Raw genomic sequence first — 6,042 nt, forward strand, 5'->3', positions numbered from 1 at the left:
ACGTGATGGCGTCACGTAGTTGCTGCAGATTGGACAGCGGTACTCCACCGTCACCAGCCTGTACCGTTGACACCAGGCAGGATGGGACTACGGACTCATGTTGCTTACGGCAAATCCTGACTCTGCCATCAGCATGACGCAACAGGAACCAGGATTTGTCGGACCAGGCTATGTTTTTGCACTCCTCAATTATCCAGTGTTGGTGATCGCATGCCCACTAGAGCCACTTCTTGTTTTTAGCTGATAGGAATGGAACCCGGTGTGGTCGTTTACTGCAATAGCCCATCCGCGACAAGGATTGATGAGTTGTGTGTTCCGAAATTCTGTTCTGCACACCACTGTTCTGTGCCTTTTATTTGTCTGTTTGTGGCCCGCCTGTTAGCTTGCACGATTCTTGCTATTCTCCTTTGACCTCTCTCATCAATGAGCTGTTTTCACCCACAGGACTGTCGCAACATTCTTGGTAAACCCTAAACACTCTCGCGAGTGAAATCCCAGGAGGGTGTCTGTTTCTCAGATACAGGATCAGGTGTGCCTGGCACGACGATCATACCACACTCAAAGTCTCTTAGGTCACTAGTTTGGCCCATTCTAACGTTCAATCGAACAGTAACTGAATGCCTGTCTACCTGCTTTATATAGCAAGCCACGGCCACGTGACTCACTGTCTGTACTAGCGATCCATTTTCGTGAATGGGGTGGTATACCTAATTGACTGGCCGGTGAGTGTATATTGGCTGTCCCTTTTTCTTATGTTTTTGTGTGGAAGAGTGGACAGACCACAACATAACTTTTGTAGCAAAAAAAACATCCCCAAGTTTTTTTATTCTATATGACCCATGTATTTTTATGGAAATCTACATGTCCTTTTCCACTGAAGTCCTGCCTGGAATATTGTAACCATCTGAACTGTATGCTCTTGTAACGACGTTGGTTAATAAGATATGGGGCATTGTTTTGTCTTACACATATTTTCATTAACAAAATGAATACAATTTCATGGCACCATTTCTAAGTGGTCTGTGGATTGGATCTGTGTGTGTGTGTGTGTGTGTGTTTGTTTAAAAGTTAGTTGACATCTTTATTTACAGTTACATGATTCTTTATAGTCTCAAAAAGTTCACAAAGTCTGCATCCCAAATGGCCTCTGGTCAAAAGTAGTGCATTATATATGGAATTAGAGGGCCATTTGGAAGCAGCCAAATGGTTTATATATTGTAAAGATGAGAGACCCAATATTTATGATTTGACCCCTATCATTGCAAACTTTGTTAATTAATTTGATCGCCTATCAAATTGTATTAATTTTATTTTAAATAAATACATGTTTTAGTCTAATTTGGTTTCTCCAACATCTAGTATTGAGTATTAATTATATATTTTTTATGAATTTTGATGTTGTTCTATTTTAACTGACTTGTGTATGTGATGGATTGCAAAGAGAAAGTAGTTTTTACCCACATTTTGTAAAAAGGCAGCTGACATCTCGTAAAGTTTAAGAGAGCGTTGAATTATTGATTCAGTAGCCTACTCCACTTTGTCCTTTTCTCTCAAACCATGATTGACTTTTTTAACAAATCAATAGCTTAAATTCAGAGGGATATATTGATTAGATCCCATTTTTAAACCGAAGGACAAAAAGTAAAGGGTGAGGATAGACTTGGTTGGGAGGAAACGTTTCTTAAGTGTCATCCAGTAATGGTTTGAAAATGTCTGTTTGTCTTGTGAAGGGTGTGTTCCCATCAGTCCGTGTCATTTTTGCTGTTTTTAGATTGGAAAGTCTCCGTTTTAAAATGCAGGTGAATGTAATATAGTAATCAGCACTTGTAAACAAAGTGTATTTTATCAAACTATATATTATGAATAAATAACAAAGAAAAAACATTTTGATTGGGTGTGACATTTGTATGTCAATTAAATGTATTTTATAAAGCCATTTTTACATCAACAGTAGTTGCAAAGTGATTTACAGATACCCAGCCTAAAGCAGAAGCACAATGGCCAGGAAAAACTCACTGGAAAGAAGGGACCTAGGAAGAAACCTAGAGAGGAACCCTGCTTAAAGGGGTGGGCCATCCTCTTCTGGCAGTAACGTATGTATGTGAGTGACTACTCTACTCTAATACTAGTACAACTTACACTATAGGCCTACTATCAGTATCACATTACTACACATTACTAAGGCTTTTACACTCCACTAAGAGATACAATCACCAGTCAAATCAGATGCATGTCGTTTCCATATTATGCATGAGAAAAAATGCTAGTCTGTTGCTTGGAATATTATGGAAAACTTGCTGACCATCGCATATCATATAAATACCGTGCACGTAAAATATCAACAAACGTGGGTCGTGACTCGTTAGTGGTTTTTACTGTGCGCGCCTCCAAGTGGCGCCTGCCGCTACGTTTGCCAGCATGCGCGCAGGCACGTAGGGCCGTTTGTGATGCACGCGCAGCCTCATCTCCTTGCTTGCCTGCGCTTTGCTGTCCTCTACTGTTCGGTCGTTGATGATGCTGAAGAGAGAGAGCGCGGCGCTCGTACATTTTTATGAGACACCACCGTCCACCGCAATTCTGAGTCGTAGGCTATAGAACAGGAAACGCACTGGAAATGTAACGATGGATAGATAATCTCGATCGTTTGGCATTGCTCGGACAGCAATAACGAACGACAGCGGACCTACAGCGTGTGAAATTTGTCAAAGGTGAGACTGAGCGCAGTAATGATTCACGAAGGAAATATCCTGACTACTTATCCTCATCATCTGATGCTGATGATGGTGCTATAAACGCAACCTGCGTGGTTTTCCTACTGGTGAGGCTAATAGATGCATCATTCTAATTTAAATAGCCTATAGAATGCAGAAGGCACATCTAAATTAGGACACTACACATTTATGAAGGCAGATATTTAGGATAAATTATCACATAGCATCTCAATATGAATATTCCTTTAAGATACATCGCACGCACAAATTCATATTGCGGAAACAAGTTAAATAGGGACCTAAAGCAGCAAATGGCCACGTCGGTCGAGCGGTTCCTTCAAGATCTGAGACGCATAAAGTATTGTAAAGCTAAACGGTTCGTCACGGAGAGCGTTTGAGCAGCTACACAGGGACGGAAGTGGGTGATGTTTAGACATTCGAGCCCTAAAGCTGCCACTGCAGTGGCCTAGTCCTCCTTTTGACTCGCGTAAAAGGATGTTGTCATTATTAGCTACCTACTCGACAAGGTGCGGTGAATACTGCACCTTTAATAATCGCCCTTTTAAACATTTAAATCACATTCAGCCATCCAGTATATTTTTCCATAGCTTGAAGAATCACTAAATTATTCGACGACATAATTTACATGTAGCTACTAGTTATTGTAGTAGTGTTTGTACGGGGATGCTCTTATAGCGGCTGATGCGCTAGAGTTCAGTTCCCAAAAGGAATCCGTGAAATGACATAATGCTTGGCAATAGGCCTACTATCATCCCTGTATTTGCATTTTGTTTATGTTGACCGTATTATTAAAAACGCCTATAGGCCTAATAATGCAGATTAAATAGCTTCTTAGGCCTTTTGACATATGATGATTGGTGATCATAATCATCACCACTGCTTGTTTTAGGTTTCTGTTTTACCCATATGATGCCTTGGTAGCCCATTCGTATTTACAGTAAACTGTAGTTTAAGCCAACATATCTGTAAATGCAATTTAATTGTATTTGATGAACGTGCACCTGCAGGCCTGTCACCAGGGAACTCTGAAGCTATTCATTATCCACCATATAATACCTAAAGTTCATTAGACATATTGACTTTTAATGTCTACAGGTCCAATGTAAATAGCCTTTCCATGGTTCATCAAACTATAATGTCGGCAACTCAGAACCAAATCTTGCTATTATGTTACTGCTGTCCACGAGAGACCAATCAAGCTCTGATATCTTCTTAAGTTACGTTCAGTTTCACAATGGGCAATCTAAGATGGACATTTTCCTCAATATCAATAGAATGTATTTGTTTTGGGTAACCACTTCCTCATTTCCGGCCTTAGTTGCCTACATATATGAATAGTTCAGGCAAGCTTACAGTAGGCCTACTTCATAGTCGAATGTTACAGAGGGCCATTGTAGAATTTTTTTCTGACTTGCTTCTGTTAGTTTCCCTCCTGAGCTCAGCTTGTGTTTTCTAGCATTCTACATCCTGTTTACTAGATATCATAATCATGTAATAACCCTTTACTACACATTATAAGGACAACATTATAGTATTATCACAACAATATTAGAATAAAGAGTAGGGAAACTATCAGAGCTAGATAGATATAAATATATATATATAATATGTATACTGAACCAAAATATAAACGCAACATGCAACAATTTCAACGATTTTACTGACTTTACATTTCATATAAGGAAATCAGTCAATTGAAATAAATTCATTAGGCCCTAATCTATTGATTTCACATGACTGGGTAGGGGCGCAGCCATGGGTGGACCTGGGAGGTTATAGGCCCAACCACTTGGGAGCCAGGCCCATCCACTGGGGAGCCAGGCCCAGCCAATCAAAATTAGTTTTTCCCCTCAAAAGAGCTAGATTACAGACAGAAATACAACTCAGTTTCATCAGCTGTCCGGGTGGCTGGTCTCAGACCATCCCGCAGGTGAAGAAGCCAGATGTGCAGGTCCTGGACTGTGGTTGTGAGGCCAGTTGGACGTACTGCCAAATTCTCTAAAATAACGTTGGAGGTGGCTTATGGTAGAGAAATTAACATTAAATTCTCTGGCAATAGCTATGGTGGACATTACTGCAGTCAACATGCCAATTGCACGCTCCCTCAAAACTTGAGACATCTGTGGCATTGTGATGTGTGACAAAACTGCACATTTTAGAGTGGTCTTTTATTGTCCCCAGCACAAGGTGCACCTGTGTAATGACCATGCTGTTTAATCAGCTTCTTGATATGCCACACCTGTCAGGCTTATATTGGCAAAGTAAAAATGCTAATTAACAGGGATGTAAAACAGATTTGTGCACAACATTTGAGAGAAATACACTTTTTGGGTGTATTGAACATTTCGGGAATCCTTTATTTCAGCTCATGAAACATGGGACCAATACTTTACATGTTGCGTTTATATTTTTGTCTAGTATACAGTACCAGTCAAAAGTTTGGACACACCTACTCATTCAACAGTGTTTTTTTTTTGTTTTTTTTACTATTTTCTACATTGTAGAATAATAGTGAAGACATCGAAACTATGGAATCATGTAGGAAACAAAAAAGTGTTAAACAAGTCAAAATATATTTTATATTTGCGATTCTTCAAAGTAGCCACACTTTGCCTTGATGACAGCTTTTCACACTCTTGGCATTCTCTCAACCAGCTTCACCTGGAATGCTTTTCCAACAGTCTTGAAGGAGTTCCCACATATGCTGAGCACTTGTTGGCTGCTTTTTCACTCTGCGGTCCAACTCATCCCAAACCATTTCAATTGGGTTGAGGTTAGGTGATTGCGGAGGCCAGGTCATCTGATGCAGCACTTCATCACCTTCCTTCTTGGTCAAATAGCCCTTACACAGTCTGTAGGTGTGTTGGGTCATTGTCCTGTTGAAAAACAAAGGATAGCCCCTCTAAGTGCAAACCAGATGGGATGGCGAATCGCTGCAGAATGTTGTGATAGCCATGCTGGTTAAGTGTGCCTTGAATTCTAAATAAATCACAGACAGTGTCACCAAAAACCACCATCACACCTCTTCCTCCATGCTTCACAGTGGGAACCACACATGCGGAGATCATCCATTCACCTACTCTGAGTCTCAAAAAAACACTCGGTTGGAACCAAACATTTTCAAATTTGGACTCGTCAGACCAAAGGACAAATTTCCACTGGTCTAATGTCCATTTCTCATGTTTCTTGGCCCAAGCAAGTCTCTTCTTATTATTGGTGTCCTTTAGTAGTGTTTTTTTTTCAGCAATTTGACCATGCAGGCCTAATTCACGCAGTCTCCTCTGAACAGTTGATGTTGAGATGTGTCTGT

This window comes from Salvelinus namaycush, chromosome 15 (assembly GCF_016432855.1).
Source record: "Salvelinus namaycush isolate Seneca chromosome 15, SaNama_1.0, whole genome shotgun sequence".
NCBI classification, from domain to species: Eukaryota; Metazoa; Chordata; class Actinopteri; order Salmoniformes; family Salmonidae; genus Salvelinus; species Salvelinus namaycush.